At 41.1% G+C, this 19,289-nt stretch overlaps 1 protein-coding gene across 6 annotated transcripts in view; it reads left to right on the forward strand.

The window, feature by feature from the left end:
* Positions 1-19,289, forward strand: part of FOXN3 (forkhead box N3) — a 133,292-nt gene that overhangs the window by 79,764 nt on the left and 34,239 nt on the right. The gene's annotated exons all lie outside the window — the stretch shown is intronic.

Here is a 19,289-nt window from a genome sequence, read left to right on the forward strand (position 1 = left end):
TAATCATTCTCTGCATTGATGGGTAGCAGAGCATAACGGCTCTCTCAAAGCCGACAGGGTGGTACTCTGTTCTTTGCACGTGTTCTCTGAGTTAGTGGGAAGGGCTATAAAACCTGTGGTTCTTTGCTGCACTGTGGATTTGATGTTTTCAAGACTAACGTGGAGGGTTTTTTTTCTCTGCTAGTAGTGAAGCTGAGATGTCTGATGGTAGCCTAGAAAGCCTGACTGTGTCACCACCGTGAATGGGCTTGTTTTAGCTGTGTTCTGCAAACTAGCTAGGATTAACTATTTGCATTGCATTGTATTACAGCAGGTTTTATTCACAGGCAATAGTAACTTCAGCATTTCACTGACAAATCTATAGTCTCTCCTCACAATAAGAATTCGGTTAATGTGATGAAGTGGATTGCTTTTGTTGCAGTGTTGATCTGTGAAAAGTGGCTGTGAAAAGAATGCTAGACAGTACTGTACTTTGACAAAGAGGGGGGGAAAAAGGCAAGCATAAAAAACTCAAAAAGACTTTTCCTGTGGCTTTGTTGCTGTGATAAATGCAGTAAGTTCCAGCGTCTTCTGGAAGCGAGTCTTTAAAACAGGCCTGACACACAAAAGTGCAAATGCACTGAGCTAATCTTGAAGAGTAAGTAAAATCACATTGTGTTTGACTTTAAAAGGAGTGGTAAGCTATCCTACTGGGCCTCTGATGGATAAATGAATATTGATGTTTCAGAATCAAAGTCTCCCATGTAAATTCACTCCTAAGTGTTATGTAACAGCTGAGGATTTTAGGAGAATTATGACGTAAAAACCTGATGTTTATTTAATAAACTGATCGTTAATTACATTTAAACAATTTACTTCTGGGGTGAAATGAAGAGTAGCTTTGCAGCTCTTATTATTTTAGTTGCAGCATCTGTTGCAAGCATAAGTTTCTCTTCCCTGCTGGATTGATGCTGTATGAGTATTTTTGGCAGTGCTTTATCATATCTTGGTTGCTTCTTTATTTTGGAAGGGGTCATATATGCCCACTCCATGAGACACTAACTGGTTTGCTTGGGACAAAGAGCAGGAGCAAATTGTTGAGCCACTGTAACTGGTTTTGTTACCTCAGCAGAGACTGTGGAACAGAGACTGTGGAAATAGATGCAAGTGTTTTAGAGAAGAAAGAGTTGGTACCTGACCTGCTTCCAGGTCAGCAGTGACCCAAAGCCCTACACAGAAGATCAGTTTAAAAGGTAAGAAAGTCAGTATTATCCTGTTGAACTAAAACCAGAACATCTTACAGCATCAGTTCTTCCCAAAAAATCCTTCTTTTCCAAGGTTAATTAACCCCAAACTTTGCAATGAAAAGCTGAGTTTCTAGTTAGCCAGAGCTAAGTACAAAATTTACATTTCCTGAGAGAGTAAACAGTTTCGATATAATGATGCCCCAGTTTGAAGATAATTCCTGCAGTCGTCTTTTCCTGTGGCCATTAGCGGAACAAAAGCAAACATGTTGCTCCTACTTGAGCCTGTGGTATGAGACAGTGTACACAGCAAGCACCACTGGGGGTTGGCAAGAGCTGTTTGGGGGAAATATTTAAGTGAAAAATACTATATTTCCCTCCCCTACACGCCTTTTGACAGCATGGATTTGCTTAGTTTCTGGGGGAGTCCTGATTTCACACACATTAATTAAAAAAAAGTATATGCACAGGTTTTACACTGTGTGGGCTTACTAGTGTTAATGCAGAGAACAGTGGTCTGGTGTTGCCCTGTCTAAACATGGGCTTTATTTGTTTTCCTTCTTTTATAAAGGAGCTTCGATGGGGGAGTCGATACATCAGCTGATAAAGCAAAATACTGAATACTAGTACTAAAGCCACTTCTTTGTTACCCATGTGTTGATCCTGGTACCATCCCCTGTGTCTGATACGCACAGTGCAGTGGGATCACTGGTGGGCTAATCCATAGGTGGTGAAAACACCAGCAGGGATGTTCAACCATTTCACATGAAGATCTAACTGTTCAGCCTCTGGACATATGTGGAGTTACAGGAGCTTTCAGCAAAGGATTGCAGACTGTGCACGTTTTCAGTGAAGGAAGTTTCAAGAAAACTTTTTCATAAAGACTGAGAGTTTGCTGTGGTAGTGCTGACAAGTGCCTTTCATGTAGCTGTGGTTCGAACAGGAGAAAAAAGGTTTCAAAATGCTGGTGAAAACCGGGGGCTTTAAGCTTAATTAGGGCATGTATGTTGTAAAATGAATTGCAGGAGGGGAGAAGTTTCCACCTCATATTTAATCATATTTTTACAACTTTTTATACAATAATTATGTGGTTTACTCTGAACATCAAGTTATATTGGGAAGTAGATGGTATAGGCTGAGTCTGAATGTTAAGTGTGAGCAGTCTTTAAAAAGCAATTAACTTAGAGAGGTGTACTGAGTGATAAATGGGGGAGGAGGCAAGCAACTGTAAATGATCTTGCTGTAACAGTTTCATGTTCAAGAGATGTGATAGGGAAGCAACTCATGCATTGCCTGAATTTCTACTGGGCTTTTGCACAGGGCAAATCCTGGAGCAGCACAACATTTGTTGAATGCAAGGCTTCAGCTGCCAGTTTGGATTTTCCCCGTGGCTTTCCTTTGCCCACAGTATTGACGACTGTTTAATTACATAAAGATCATTTACTGAATATAACATAACTAGTTATAAAAAGTTTATGGTTTATTATGGTGTTGGAAGACACTGAAGAAGTGAGATTTTATCAGTCTAACTCTTTCCTCCAGTGACTCATGGACCTGTATGCAGCACGCTGCCAGTTGAATGATTTACAGCTGGGGCACGTGTTTGAAACTAAACAGGGTGAAACTCTGAAGAGGTTACAGCAGTACTATCAGGTTATCTAAGGGGCCTTTTGACTACTAATCAACTTAAATATTTTCTTTGTATGCTGTTCTCTCACCCATGCAGGTGTGTCTGACTGCCAGTCACTTTACTGGGGGCAACACGTGTACAGGAGCTGAACAGCCCCCCTGAGGCTTTTATTTAGATGGATCTTTCAATCAAGCATTTCTCTTCCCTCCAGAAATGACAGACAAGACCCTGAAGTAATAGAATTTGTGAAGTAAATTTAGAGAGATGCAACGGGTGATGAGTCACTACTTCAGTTCAAGTAGCTGTATTTTAAAATGCTTATTTTGTCTGTAACCTAAAATTCTTCCCAAATATTAGGCTGCTTTTAATCCTTTACGGAGTTCAGAGAGAAAATTATTTACCAAAGGTAGGGAAGGTAAATTATGACACTGATTCAACTTGCAAAAAAAAGGAAAATTTAATTTCTGTACTGTATTAAAAACTAATTTCTTTAGAGACTGTCCAGGTTTTCAAGTTTCTAATTCGCACAAGTGCAGTAGAAATTATTTAATATGAAAAGCAGCAATATTTTGAAATATTAGTAACTTTTATAAATGTTGCTGCAATTACTATATTTAAAAGTACTTATATGGAAATAATTCAGAGCTAAGTAGAGTAACTTACTTCAGAGGCATCATCAAATACCACCAGTTGGTACATAGTGACTCTGTGTTGTTCTGTCACTCACCAAGCTTGGGTGCCTGCTGAGAACTGTCTGTGATTTGGTTCCTCAGGAGTGTGAGACCTTGCACGCCAGGATCATACCCCAGCCCTGCTACACTCTGCTCACCCCTGCCTTCATCCAAGGGTGATGTGAATTTGTCCCTGGCTGGCTGTGGGGCAGGATCTTGCTGCGCTGGGGATCTCATCAGCAATATACCATCTATAACTAGGGGAACTGGAATTGGCAAGTATGTTAGTGTATTCTTTATTCTTATTAAAAATGGAAAATATTTTAGTATTGTTACTGATGAACAGTTTCTTGGTTGTGCAGATAAGGCTTGCTTTTGTTGAGGACTTGCCACTATTAAAGCATTTGAGAGCACAGTGATAAGTATCAGCAATAAGCAAAACTCAGTAGCTATAGATTAGATCATTGCTGTGAGGAAAAGATATTACCAGAAAGGACTGTGTCTTCTGGCACAGTGCTGCACACCTTGCCTGTGTTTGTGTGGTTTATTGGCTCTTGGCTATCTTGCATTAAAAGCTACTCCAGACCACTGTTGTGGTCCTGAAAATGGAGCACAAATTTGAATCCAAAAGACTTCCTGAACTTGGAGTTCAGCAGTCACCAAGGGGGGCAGAAAATCAGTGCTGCCTGTGACAATGTACCAAGAAATGGGGGAGAAATCAGACTCAAAGGCTCAGTAGAGGAGGTTTCAAGGATTGCCCATTCCATTAGTTATGGTAGTGTTTTTTTTAGGAACAAAGACTCCGTATACATTTGTAATTCATTGCTTATATTGTTGGCCACTTCTATTTTCAGTAATACTTAGAAGTACGTTGTGAGTTGACATGTGTTTGCAATAATTAGTTTAAAATACAGGTATAAAGGAATAGGACTTGGATGGGTTTTTCCAAGTCTTTGTTTCTTAACATGTTTTTAAATGTTTTGTTTTATATTGCTTGTCTGAAGTGCAGATCAAGTCAGCATTGCAGCAGCCACCGTGTACAGATGTATGAACAACATCATTTTGTAAATATCAGTTGATGTATCTTTGTGTGTTTTATGAAACGTAACATAAAAGGCACATTCCTTGCCAGAACTTCCTTTGTGCTGGGCTTCTCTCTAATGTAATTTCCATCAGTAAAAGAATAAAGAGAGCATGGGTTTGGGCCCATTTTACTTGGCAGTGCACAAAGGAAAAGAAGGTTGGGGGCTGGGGGATGTTGAGAGTATTATTTCTCAGCTACTTCACACAAAGAAATACTGTACTGCTTTCAGAAATCTCTGGGTACAAATGCCTCCTGTCACAGGCGATCAGTGTACACAGCTGTGCAGAATACTGCAGTATGTTATGAAATTGTTGCCCTGGACTCAGTACAGGAAGGCTGGAACTGGGCAAGAGACATAGGTCTCATTTTCCGCGCTCAGGTGGTTGCTAATTGTGGAACAAGAATCGTTTTAGTGAGCAGCTCTTTGGAAATGGCATTGTCTAACACAGTGCACTTAAAGGACGAGGCTCACCTAGTGCAGTTCCTCTTGGAGAGAGGCTGACTTGGAATGACTGAGGGTGTCTGTCTGTCTGCCTGCCTTTGGGCCATGTGCAGTCGTGTACTGTTGTACTGGAAGGGGTAAGAGGCAACCTCCACGGCTTGCACAGCACTCACATGGACTTGGCCTTCTGATTTTGTCAGTATGTTTCTGTCACAGCCCTGATGGTGTAAAATTCAGTCAGTTGGTCTTTTCCCTGGTTTGAATTTAACAGAAGAACTTGGTTGGATGTTCCATCTTAAAAGGGATCCAAACGGTGTGGGAGGGCTGGACGTTTTGGGGACTTGTTATTTCACGCCTTTACATCTGTAGCGGTAGATGTCCTACCAATGTCATCTCAACCCAGTAAGTTTGACTGTAGAACACAGAGTGCATGGCTTTGTGTGCTGCTGGCAGAAGTGTTTTCTGCCAGTTCTCTAAGCAGGAGCGAAGATCTTACATCAGAGGGGTGAGGAGGGAATAAGCCAGTGAGCCACTAGACCAGACAGTCCTGCTTCCAAAGAGAAGAGAACAGCTATGACCACTTGCAGGTACCCTGCTTCAGCAGCTGCCTGAAGAGGTCAGGAGGAGAGACTGTGGGCTTGGCATGCACTGAAATTGTTCTTTCGTAGCCCCACACACAGAAAGGCAAAAGGTAAAGAGCTGAAGTTCCTCAAGTTGTACACATGGGCACTCTTCATGCTTGGTAAACTTATGTCCCTATTGCTCTCTTTTAAATAATCTGTGTAATACTGAAAATGAGATAACAGTAAATAAAATGCTCAGCCTACTTTGCAACTCTCAATAAACAGATCTCTGCATTTTATGTTATGTGCTCGTTTGGTTATCAGATGTTTCCCGCAGTCCTGCTGCTTAATGCTCTTCATGCATCTCTCTTTTGGGCTGAGCATATGAATTTTCTCTCTTAATTATAAACTTGCACTGCTTAAACTAGTGTAGTAATGATGAGCGTGGCCATTACTTCATTAATGTGTGAAAAGAAAGAAAGATTCAACTCACTTGATTTCTGCTGATCACAAGTGCTTTGAAGGCAGATGACTTTATTCTCACACTTAAAATTTGAATATACTATCTTTTTTATGCTTGAAACATGACATTTCCTCATTAGTTGACTTACTGTGAGAACAAACTCTAATCTAGCTCTTTGACATAAAACAGAAACTGAAAATTTTATCTGACTTATTTGAGTTATATTGAATTCCATCAGATTTTCGTGGTGTCCTTTCATTTTTCAGTTTTCATGAAAGTGCTTCATTTAAAATTTAGTTTTAAGATACAGTTTCTTGCTGTTGGTACAGTATTGCAAACTGTTCTATTTGTAGTGTGTCTCTGGTACATGGCCCAGTTCAACAAGCTGAGGCAGGGGGAGGACATTTGGAGATTTGAGAGGAGACACAGGCCTGTCTGTACTTTCTCATGTTTGTTTAGGCTTTTGTTCATATCAACCATTCAGTTTCCAATACCATTTTTGGGATTTTTTTTTGGTTCTTGCAGTTGAGGAAACACATCAATATTTGTGATTCTAACGCATTTTGAAGCAGAATTGGCATATTTGTTTGCTAGTATATTCTAGCAAAATTGTATAGGCACTGCACGATGAAAACAACAGATTCTGCCTCCGAGTTTCCCATTTTATTCACAGCAAGATGGGGAATTGCGATGTGCGAATGATGGGCACTCTGTATTTGAGTAAACTCTTTCCTTTTTTAGTCTTTCAGTCTGGTCTTTCCTCACTATTTTGTTTCTCTCAAGCATTTATGTATGGTCAGTTTAACATTTTCCTTCAATAGTTTCTGAGGTTTTGTAGATTCTTTTGATTGCTTACTCTTGTACTTCCCTTCAAAAGAAGCTTCTGTCCCTCTGTAGATAGTTTTGCAGCTTTGCTCAAACTGCCAGGTCACAAATCCTGTACCTTCAAGTGAACTGTAACTTTGTGTTTAACATGGGTCAGGTTTTAACTTTGTTTGCTTTTAAACATGGTTTCATTCTTTACCTCAGTGGTAAAGGCTTGCTGGCTGTTTCTCTGCAAGCACACGGTGTTCCTTAATATTTGCTGTTGGTGTGGATGTAGGCTACAACTAACAGTAAGAAGAAAGGTTTTTATCAATATTTATGTAAGGTGTGTGGTTTATTTTTCCGCACTGGATGGATGTGTTGTTAAATAATAACACCCATAGCTCAGTATTATTTCTAGGTAAGTTTATAAAAGAGCACACATTACTTGAAGGACTAGGTATTGAGTTTTTTCTCCTAAACTGTTGCATGGAGAGTACTGTTCAGTATATAATGTACTAGACTGCAGCGTGTTCTCTAGGTGGAAGGAAAGGTATATATCATACTCTGGTGACATGTATATAATTAGTTCTGGGGAAACAAGAGTGAGTTATGGTTTGTGGTCATCTCTGTATTAAAATAGGTTTGTGTTATTTTCTTAAACAGATATAGAATGCTTTAACCAAATTGAAGTAGTTCTGGTAGTGCATTTTTCCTTCCCTTGGGTAGGACATCCTGCACTCTGAGGGCAGAAGGGAGTGTCTGCAAATTACCTTAGCATGGCACAAGAAACTTTAATTGCTCCTGCATATCATTTATAGTTTTGTTTTAATTCTGCCTCAGACTTGGCTTGATGTGGTGGGCTTTGGGGCCACTTTCGTTCTGTGGTGTCAAGCTCTTCTGTACAACTGGCTTTGCCACTGGCTGAAAACTCTGTGAGGAGGAGGGACATGCATTTCCAAATTGGTTGGTGACTGGTTAAAAGGGTAGGTAAATGCTGAAGAAAACCAAGGCTGCCTCCTGCCTGGCTGACCAAAATAAGGCCAGATGGGTATTTCAGCCAAACAGAATTCGTCCCTTGGAGTGATTTAAAGCACAGTCTGAAGCTGTGTGAGGGAGAGGTTTGTGATGAGCAGATTATTTCATCCAGCATCTGCAAGAGTCGGGGTCTCTCGATCTCTTCTGTATTGTTTTGTTTTGTCTTTAAGGAAGGTGACTTTTAAGTATGACACTGCGTTTCCTGTCCTGCCGGGGTGATGGCTGCGGTCCTCAGTGGTGGTGGACTGCAGCCGGTTGCCATGGCAATAAAAAGCCTCCCCGGCCAAGGAGCTGCTCCATCGCTGTGTCTTCCCTGGGAATTTGCTACAGCGGCAGAGACATCTTTCCCTGCTAGGGAGCTGAGCTGGCTTTGAGTATCTCATGGGTGATTGAAATGTACTGACCCCATCTGATGTGATTTGGGATCATAGGGATGAGGGTGCTTATTTTTAGCCTGAAAGGGTATCCTGGCATATTGAAATACATCTGTGCTTTCGTGTGGAACATACATTTTTGGAGTACTGTGTTTCTTCTGTCTAGCAGGGTTACCTTGCCCTCACCTGCTCCCATGCGAGAGCACAAGTACCACATCGGACTTCCTTCGCTACATCAATCAAATCCTGTGTTTAGTCGCTGTTCTCTGGCTTTGTAAGTTACATTTCAGTATACTGTGAGCAGGAATAAAGACAGTTCTTATATAAGCCACTTTAATTGAGTTTGTAGACTTTAATACTCCATTCTGAACTCATTTGCTGCCCTTCAACTTCAGTGACTTCAGCAGCACGTCTGATGCACCAGATGGTAAGAGAGGTTCACGTCCGAAATGCCCAAGCACTGCAGCGAGGGGAGGCAGCTGGGAGTGCTCCGTTGTATGTTTCCATTTTCCTGATGTGACCTTTCCATCAGAGGATAATCCTGATCCTCACGTGATCTAAATATCCATTGGTTAGAAGGGAAAGTGCTAGCTGTTTCTGTCTACAGACAAAACATGTCCTGAGTTTCAAAGCTGTTGTATTCCCTCACTCTCTGCACACATAGGAATTTCATATAATCGAGCTTGTAAACCATGGACTGTACTTTCATAACTTTTTTACCTCATTTTGCCTGCTGTGGGTGCTGCCATGTAAAGCAAGCAATGAAGGGAATACTCAGTAGGGTTTGTTTGAAAAGCTTTTATAATAGTTTATTTTACAACCTGGCCTCTGTGCGGGTAAAATATAATTACAGCAAGAGATGTGTTGTAAATGATGCTAATTCAGAAAATACATTAAGTGTGTATCATCAAAGTTTTTATCTCTGAAAGTTCTAATTTTGTAAAAATACTGGAAAGCAATGGAAATAGAAGCCTAGTTGCATTGTAAATAGTGCTGAAGTATTTTAGTAACTAATGAGCAGAACATATTTTTTTTCTTTTAATTTTTTTCAAATGGCATTAGTATTCCAAACAGCAAAATCCCTGGCTGGAGAATTGTAGAAATTATGATTGCTCATTAGCAAATAGAATACAGATGTTCTGTTCAGTTTGCCTGAGTGCTTCACATAAACACCTTGGGGAGTGACTGGCACAGAGTACAAAACTTGATAGCATAACTGTGCTAAACACTTTGGGGCTGGCAACAGGAGCGGAAGCATACCATGTAATTTTGTAAAATTTCATGTAATTTTTAATCATTTGTAGTGTTTGTGTAACGGGACAACTTTCGTGTGGGAAGTACGGGGCGGTGAGGTGGGGGAGGTGTCTCTACAGGGCTGTCATCAACACCAGAAAGTAGAGTTGAGTCAACTTTATGGAGATCTGTTCATGTCTTTTTGGTTGACTTTCTACCTTCAACTTACAAAGAAGTAAATTTCTATCCCCCCTCGAGGTCTGTATCCATTGTATGGTTCTGTATTTCTGTGTTCAGTTACCCAGAATTTCTTGGGCCTCTGAGCTAGCATCCTTTTGTTTCTTTTCTCATATGTCTTCAGGTAAGAAATCTGTTGTTCCTCCTCTCCCTTTCTTTCATTCCTCCATCCTCCCCTGCCGAACAGTAATCACAACAATAATAATCTCAACAATTTAACAATTTTTTAAAAAATTTATTTGTAATTGTTCATGTGCAGTGACTGTTTTCAAGGATATATTAAATAAGGACTGGATTAATAAGGCACCATTAGGAACTTCCTGATAGTTATGTGTTAGTGGCTGTGGGCTTTTACATCCCAGCATGATATTACTAAATTCACAGTTTTCTGCCAATGCCAGTAGTGCTTAGGGAGCAGCTGAAAGGGGGGGTGCCCTATCTCTGCTGAAGGAGCCAAGAGAATCAAGCCTCTCCATGTCCCTCACTCTTGGACTCTGATCCTTGCAGGATTTTGTGACATTTCCCTTTCAGTGAAGATGTGAGAATTGTTTGGGGTTTGAAACCTGTTTAACAAATGGTGGATCTTTTTTGTGCAATTGGGTGGACTTTGAAAGGAAAAGGATTCCCAGCTGTGATATTCCTCTGGCTTCTCGCCATTATGTGTGTTTGTGTTGCGTTTGTTTAGTTGCCAGGGCCAGGTTGAGAGGAAGCTGCATGAACTTGGAAAGTTTCAAAATGCATTTATTTTATTAAAGAATATGTTGATTCCAGTGGGCTCTTTTGGGTTGTATTGGTTGGTTAGTTTGGGGTTTTTATACTGGTTTGGTGGGTTTTTTTTGTTTGTGTTAGTTTTGTTTGATTTTTTTACATTGGGTAAGAAGTCTTCAAATTGCTGCCATAAAGGCATGCAGCAGTAAAATTTGGCTTCAAAGCAGTACCTATTTCATACTGCAGCTCAGCTACCATATTCCAGACCTGATTGCCTGCTGCAGCTACTCTGCAAAATTATTGTGCAATCCTTGGCAAGCAGTTATTAAAAATGGTTTTGTGGAGGCTTATTAGACTATTTAAAGTAGATTTTTCTTTTCCACCTTAGTGGAAAAGTCTTAAAAGTATTAATGTCAACACTGGGAATTGGTCAGATGATATAAATGAGAAGATGGCATTGGGCACCCAGAGAGCTGGTTACAGCCTTGGGGCTTGTTACTTGTGAGCTCCCACCCCTATTTTAAGCAAACACTCAAAACTAAATGGAGCTTATTAACGTTCGTTTGCCCTGCTGAGTTGAAAACAGTCTGTCTAAATGTAAAAGAACATAGTAGGTATCAAAGTTAAACTACTTCTAGACGTGGAATCAAATTAAAGTGAATTGAAACAAGTTGGATCAGCATGAAGTGACTCTGTTTGTAAAGAGTACTTTGCATTTCTAAATCTTTTCACAGCCATAATTGAGAGAAGAATATCAGGCAACTTCACTTACAAAGCTGCTGTTTGCTTCCTCCTCTTGCCCTAAAGCAAACAAAATAGGCAGGCTCCCAATTTGGAATCCATTGAATGAACCCAAATCACTTATGTGCTGTTTAGTTCTTGTGGCAGCAAGGCAAATGGATGTGAAAAGAGTAGCCAAACAAAAAAGGCAAAAACCTTGGCCCTGTTGTAAGGATTTGGAAACCCAGTAGTTCATCAATTATTGGAGCTGCAGGATAAAGGCACGTAGGTAGAAGCAAGCTGAAAGTAAAATGGCTCATCTGTGAGATGTGCAGGAATACTTGTGATAAAGATTTAAATTTCAGTGTCATCTCCTTTCTGTTTCATTGCACCTTCAATAGGTATTGGAAATCACATTAACAAATAGCAATTTGTTAATTGCTATTAAGGGTGTGAAGGAAAGCATGTTAAAGAAGAAAATTAATGAATATGTTAGCTTAATGACACTGTCGTCTGTTGTAAGAAGATAGATCCGAGAGAGGTGTTAGTGAGGAGGTAAGGTTTCTTTCCATCACATTTAAAAAAATCTGAGAAATTGTAGACTTCAGGACAACTACAGCAATTATTGTCAGCCAAGACACATGTAGCAGGAGGCAGTCTTTACCTGAAAAAGCTTGCGGAGTGAGTACACCAGCCAGGCAGCCCATGCAAAGGAAAAAAATAAAGCTTCATCCATTTGGAAGGGAGGATGAAACACATTACCTGAAACCACAATGTCTGCTTGGAAATAGGATGTGAATTTGAAGCCATGCTACTCCCAAGGTTTTGCTGGCACGGGTTTGCTAGACCTAAGTATAGCTGAAGTAGAATTGTTCCTGTATATCTTACTATAGGGTCCATTCTTGAATAGGGACCCAGTGTTTAACAGACAGTGTCTAGATGGATTGAGCCTTCCCATCACTGCCTACAGGTCTGATGTACTTTTCTTTGAAATTGATAAATGGAGTGGTAGAGAATTGTTGCTGTGATATGAATTATTCCCACTGTTATTAAATAATAAACATGACCACAGCGACCTACTCACTCTCTAAACTGGATTCCTTCTGTGGCTTAATCTTGGTAATGGCTTCATATTTGAACTACAAAATGTCATGGGTGAGCTGTGAGCTTCTGAAGAAAGGGGCAGCAGAAGGAAGTTGGTAGATTGATACCATATCATGTGTATCATAAAGTAAGGTAGTAAAAAGCCCCAGGAAATTATATTTCTTAAGTAATGCAATCAGAATTGCACTTAGACAGAGAAGATTGCTTTGTATTTACTAGCTGTGTTTACTGCTTTTTCTAATGTGCCTAAGGAAACTTCAGGAAGTGGAAAATGGAGTTCTAGACCTGAATCTGTATAGTTACTTTTGGGAATAACACAGCAAAATGAGTGAGCTTGATTTGCTACACAGCAGATGCCAGGATTATATGATGTGGAAGGAATTTTTTACTTTTAAACCCTTTCAGTGTGATGACGTGCAGGGGAGAGGAAGGAGGGGCTGACATAAGTGCCCTCGTGTTTTGTTAACCTCTTCAGTGCTCTGAATCCAGAAATACCAGTTGATTCATGCAAGCACAGCCTGTGTGTGTAGGTGGATGCTACCAAAACAGTAATTAAATGTAGTGTGTGTTTCTGGACTAGAGCTAAAAGGGAACAGAAAATAATACTATTTATTCTGTGGTTCGTACTGTGCTGCTATAAACAGAAAATGCGGCAAACAGAGAGAACTGAGTTCACATGAAAATTGATGAAGAGTACAGTGTGTCTTTTTTGGTGTTTATGCATTATTTAAAACGAGTTTAGCAGACTATAAAGCTTTTGATTATAGTCAGCTTGTAAGTGTGCTCTGCTACATTGTGCAGCATCTCAAAATAAAATGGACCAGCAGTTGTTTACACAAGCTAAAGACTTTCAAGACCAGCTCATGGGAGGAGCAGATGGTATTTGGGCATTGTGTTGTGGTCTTGCAGTCCACGCAGTGCCATGTTGGGCTGATTCATGAAGCTCCCTTTGCAGAGGCATCATAGTGAGCTTCTTCACTGGGAGGAGAAGAAATATTTGAATGAACTTTCTTGTCTTTTGTGCTGTCTTTAGTAAATTCCATTGACGGCTGCTATATGTAAAGAAAGTGACAAGAGTATATCAGAGCCTTTATTAAAATAAATTGGTGTCCTTTGCAAGCAATGATCCTGCCTTTCAGGAGAGCTGTCTGTGTTGGCTGTGGTAAGGGTAAGAAGCCATGCAGATAAGGTTCAGCCCCGGGTGTTTGGAGTGGGATCACACAGGACTGAGCTGGCAGCCCAGGTGTGCTCCTGTGGTGCAAAGGGCCAGTGCACTGCCTTGGCACCACGTTTCACTCCCTTATCTGCTTTGTTGTGCAACTGAAAACTCCTGCAAATTGAGGAGTGCTCCCGCTGCCCTGCAGGCAGGGTGTTTCTCCCCACCACCTCCCCTTCCCACGCAGTGTGTTGAGGCGCTTGCATGTGTTAGTTGGAAAGGGAGGAGTGTTTTCTTCACTAATTTAAGGAGGGTGAAAATACTTTCTTGCCAAAGGGAGAGAAAGGGGAGAAGGGGGGTGGGCTACTTTAAAGCAGGGACAGCGTGAAACCTCAGGTGACAAGATCTCGTGGTGTTTCCCTTTTAGGCACTAATAAAGCTCAGGGTGACTTAATATTCAAAACCTGTTGAACCTGTTGGCAAAAACAGAGCCCTAGATCCTCATTGCAGAGGGTTTGTTTGTTGCTACCAACTGCATTTCAATTGCCTAGTGATAGTGTTTGTTTTCTTGGAATTTGCTTTCTGATGCAATGTTCCAGCAGTCCTGACTGCAGCCCTGCAGAGGTGGAGTTACTGTGGGCCAAGGTACAGCAGGGCTGCGGGCACCCCACAAGCCCTGTCCTGCTACTGGGAGGGTGCCAGCAGGAGAGGAGTGTTGTGGCTTCAAAGGGGCTGAATGTGGGAAATGGGGGAAAACTGCAGTCTCTTCCTACTGCCACTGTCAGGCACGGTCAGCGTTAAACCCGTTGCTTTTATAGGAACAGGCTGACCTACTTATTAAGGCATTGTATTTCAGTGTTCAGCTATGGCTGTCTGCCCCAGAGGGCTTGTGTTTCCAGCCCTGCTGAAACTCAGGCACCAGCCATGTCCCAGCCTTTTGGGGAGTCTTGGGCAGGGCAAGTGGATACATCTGTCTAGTGTGAGGAGCTCTGGTACCACAGCAATGGGCACGACACACTTATCCCTATGGAAAAAGGGGAAAAGCGTGCTGAAAGAACTGATACGTGCCCAAGAGGAACGGGAAAATATAAGGACAATTGTAGAGAAGTGATGTTTAAATGGTATGAAAGGTTTTGACCAGAAACGTGGTTTTGATTGCATTCTGCAGGGGAGAAGGGCAAGCCACTAATGGCTATGGGTACACTTTGGGTATCTGAAAGGAACATTATTTTGCCAGCTTGTGAAATTCAGAGGTGGTTGTAGTCAGCTGCCCTTCCCTAGCCACATTCCTGAAGCACAGGAAGAGGTTGGTTTGAGAAGAACACATGCAAATGAGCAATTTTGGAGAACACCAAACATCTTTGTGGGGTCAGGGGGGAGCTTCCTCTGGATTTGGTGAGCTGGTGGCTCAGTGTTGATGTCAGATTTGTGCATCTCCTGTCCAAGGAGATGACGGCATCAGCCATCATGGGAAGCAATCCTGCAGCTCTTCCAAACCAGGGCTTTGGACTGTTATAGCAAATCCAGATACTTGCGAGCAGGTGTCAAATGTGGGATGGTGGGTAAGATAGGACAGCACTAAGAAATGTCCTTTCTATGTCAAAACATTGGTTCTGCCTCTGCTCTGGGGGGCTTTCAGTTTCCCAGAGCTTTTGGATGTTACTCTGTTGCACCAGTGAGAAGTATCTGCTCCATCAGTCTATGACAGTGAACTTAGACTCTCTGCTGCTGTGACTGAAATATATGCACCTACGTGACTTTATAGTAAAAATGGATTTACCGCTCTGACATGACACCCCAGCTTATTTAAAACAAAATTTTCTGCTATGTTTTATAGAGGCTTTTACAAATATATCTGTTCAGTTTCCATCCTGAAAAACCAACATAATTGTCAAAGTTTTCCAGGAGATTTCCTGTGGTTTTGCCCCCTAGAAAGCTGTGAAGTCCTTTGGTAATTGCTGTGTAGCCTTGGCTTTATGAAGCATGGAAGGAGGAGTTCATGTAGACATGCTCAGCCAGAATGTTATCACGGGTTTTGCAGAGTTCACTTTTATACATTTTGCACTTTTTCTTCAGTACCTTGTACTCAGGTTTCTTGTTCTTTTATATACACATATACCCTTGCCAAACTACTTACTATAAAAGCTTTGAAAGAAAAGGGAGAATTTCTGTGTTTAAATTCTTGAGAGGCAGTCTGCTATCATAATGACAGAGCTATAGGATTATTAATCCAGAGATACAAAATGACAGACATCATAGTTAATACTCATCAGCATCCTTTCTAGCAATCTCGAAGCAGTCCCATCAGTAAAAAGCCTAAGCAAGCTGTGCTGCATTATCATGATTGAGGACCAGATCAGATTTGATGTTGCTGCCTGACATGAGTGGCAAATGAAGTTTTCCCACTTCAAAAACTAACTTTATAAATAAGCTCTTTGTTACATTGCAAATACATCCTCATGCTTCTGTTAAAATTCCCAGTAGTGACATGAAAACCAACCTCAAACATGTTTCCAGATACTTTACCTTGAAGCTAAAAGGAAGGCAGCTGCTTACATTCATCTCTGATAAAGGAAGATGTAGCTCAGTGCACACCCAGCACTAAGAGTTCGTGGGTTTATGAATTCCAGGCCCTTTCCAGCCAGTATCAGGTCTAGCAACACAGATTTTTAATCAGGCATAATTACTGCTGGTAGTCCCCCGAAACAAGTGAGAGACAACTTCTCCCCAGCCATTTTAAGGCTTTACACTGTTTTCCATAACTATTATAGTTATACAATGTAGCACTTACTTCCTACTCTAAGGAGTATTGTAACTATTAGGTCTCTAACTTTGCTGGAATTTCACTGACAATTTTCCATAAAATAGAAACATTTTCATTGATGTATTCCCTTAGGAAGAATATTGCTGGCTTTTATAAAAAAAGCCTTACAATTCTATAGTACAGGCTATTAGCATGTGTGTTGTACTGGATGAAATGTTGCACCAGATTTATGAATAATTGTTTCTAAATTGGGGTATTTTTTAATCAGGTTTTTTTAATCAGGTATTTTTTAGGGGAGGGGAAAGGGCACCTTGTAAGGTATCCAGTTCTGTTCCTGCATGTGCAAGGCAGCTGTTTGCCTATAAATGATGGCATTAAAATGAAAAATAAATACAAGCGTTTCTTCTTTTCACATTTGCTTTTCTGGAGGTTCGCCACCATTATCCTTTGAGATTTCCCTACCCCCTGCTGGAGACAGGAAGGAGAGAAGCAGAGAGGTGCAAAGTGCAACAGACACACTGGGGAGCTTAGAAACTCTGCTGGCTGTGTAGAGTGGTGAGATGCACCGTGAGGGCCTCTGTATGGAGGGGACAGCAGGGTGGTGGGTCCGTTTGGCACTGCATGAGAGGGCAGGTGCTCACTGAAGATGAGTGCGCAGAGGCGGGAAGGGGGGCAAGGAAAATATGTACTTTTTGGTTTGTTTTGGGGTAATCGATTTGATTACGCAAAATCACTAAGATTTGTTTCCCCAGACAGCCCCGTCCTTTAATCTCACAGGCACTCAGATCTGATGATGATCATGTCAGTAAACTGAATTTGCACTAGCACAGTTCATATGAACTGTATGCTGTGTGGGCTTGAAGCAGAACTCCGAAAGGCCAGAGAGGTGCCTGTGTGCTGCACTGACAAGGATTGCAAAATCTGCTATTTAAAATTTAAAAACAGCTCTCGTTAGAGTTTGTTGAAATTTTGGAGTACAAAAAGAAGTGTGAGGCTTTTTCTCTGGTTGGTTGTAAACACAAAGTTGATTAGATGACTAAATACTTACTAAAAGCAAACTCTCTCTCTCTTCAGGGCAGCTTTTGCCATGCCATCCACTTGGTGGGAGCAATGTCTGTTCCTCCCAAGCAGAGACACAGCTGCCTGGCATCAGGAGCTGCGTTTGAGGGGGCTGCGGGGAGATAAGATCTAGCACCATGTAAAAGGTGATTTCCCCTCTGGCCTCGCTGTATGCCCATGAGAATTGTGCAGAACATCTTATGATTCTTGTTAATTAAAGTTTTTTACTAAACTGTCAGTTTTTTACTAAACTGTCAGTTTTTTACTAAACTGTCTTGAGCTATAGTTAGGCTGCCCAGCTGTTCCAGTCTGGGGCTGAGCCCTGCTGGATGCTGGTACTCTGGTTCTCTTCCAGGCATGCTACTCATTCTGTGGCTTGTATACACATACAAGTGTTTTCCTCGATTACAGAGACAGCTCTCACCACTTTCTGGATAAAGCTTTATTTCTTCTTCTTTTCCTTTTAGTGTCCAACAACTTATTTTAGGCACAGTTTGTGCACATGTTCAGTGCACAAAGAGAAGGGGATGAGAGCCCCTTAGCTTACCCACTCGGTTTTGTGAAGTACATACACTTTACACCTTTCAGCTGAGGAGCTGAAAGAGTCTACAAAGGAATTCTGGTTGTGTTCTGCCCATTCCTTACTCCTTTGCTAACCTAACCTGTCAGCTAATGGCCATTCAGCGTCCAAAGAGTTTTGAACAGGATCATTCATAGCAAATTGGAGGTTGGCAGAAGTGGAATCCTGTGTCTCCCCTTCTTCATTTTAATTAAAATGTAACAAATATTAGTAAATAAAAAGTTACTTCAACCGTTTTGGCCAGAAAGGAAATGTATGTATGATAGCAGTTTGGCAAGTTAGAAGCATCCAAGGGGCCTGTAAATGTGACTTGGTGGCAAAGTCTTGCCTTACTGCCTGCTCTTTAGACACTCAAGTGAATTACTCTTTCGCCACATTTCAGTTCATGACATTTCATATTTCCTCTGCTTTTGAAATGTTCAAGTAAAAATTCCAGCGATGACAATATTGAACTTACACATTTGCTACTATATATCATAGATGGTACTAAATTAACATTAGCGAAGTGTTTACTGGAAGATCTGAGATGCATATGCAACTGAATTCAAGAAAAAAGTAAGTGAAAACAAGTTTGGTAGTTTTTTTCAGGTTTGGAACATACCTTCTACAAAATCTCTTCTATGAAGAGTGTAAGCGAGAAACAAACCACTCCTGATGATTAGAATGCAATGTTTAGTCTTAACAAATGGTGTTGCAGTTGTTTTAAATAAATCCTTTTCTTATGTATGCTTTTTTAAACTAAGTTAAAGCCCCACCCTTAAGGCTGACTAATTTCACTCTTAAAGTCTCTTCAGTGTTCAGGGAGCCTATGTTCACTGTGTTGCTTTCAGCAGAAGCTTTCACTAAAAAAGGCCAATGTGGTCTCAGAATATTGACTTGTAATTTGAAAGTAATCATCTACTCCATGGGTTGTCTTGTAGGCATCTGCAGTGGGAATGTCAAGATCTTCAAAGCCTTTGTTTTCATATACCATTATAATAATCTTTCAAATATGATGTTGTTATTTCCTGTGCTGCCTTGCCATTGGTCTGCGTCTGATCCCTCGGTCCCCTTTGGAAGCTCTCCAGCAAAAGGCTTGAACACTCTTCTATCATTTCCTTTATTTGAAAATTAAAGTGGTTTAGGAGAAATATTGCAGGAAGAGAGTAGATTATTACCAGTTTTGTCAGATGATGGCAGTGTTCCTGGGGCTGTCTTCCTCCACTGAATTCCTTCAGAGAAGCAGAAGAGCAGCTTGTTCCAGCCATGTTGAACATCACTCCCTGTGGAGAGTGCTCAGCCATCATCCATAGACCTGGACGAGTCCTTAGCATCTCCATGTACGGACTGGGACTGACTCAGAAATAACAATTTTCAAATGCTCTGATGGAAAATAGGCTGTAGTCTGCTTCCATTTGGGTAAGTCTGTGTCTAGTGCTATTGGTCTTCCCTGGTTC

The sequence above is a fragment of the Empidonax traillii genome, unplaced genomic scaffold (assembly GCF_003031625.1).
Source record: "Empidonax traillii isolate 1590-97213 ecotype Southwest subspecies unplaced genomic scaffold, ASM303162v1 scaffold646:size549819, whole genome shotgun sequence".
Taxonomy (NCBI): domain Eukaryota; kingdom Metazoa; phylum Chordata; class Aves; order Passeriformes; family Tyrannidae; genus Empidonax; species Empidonax traillii.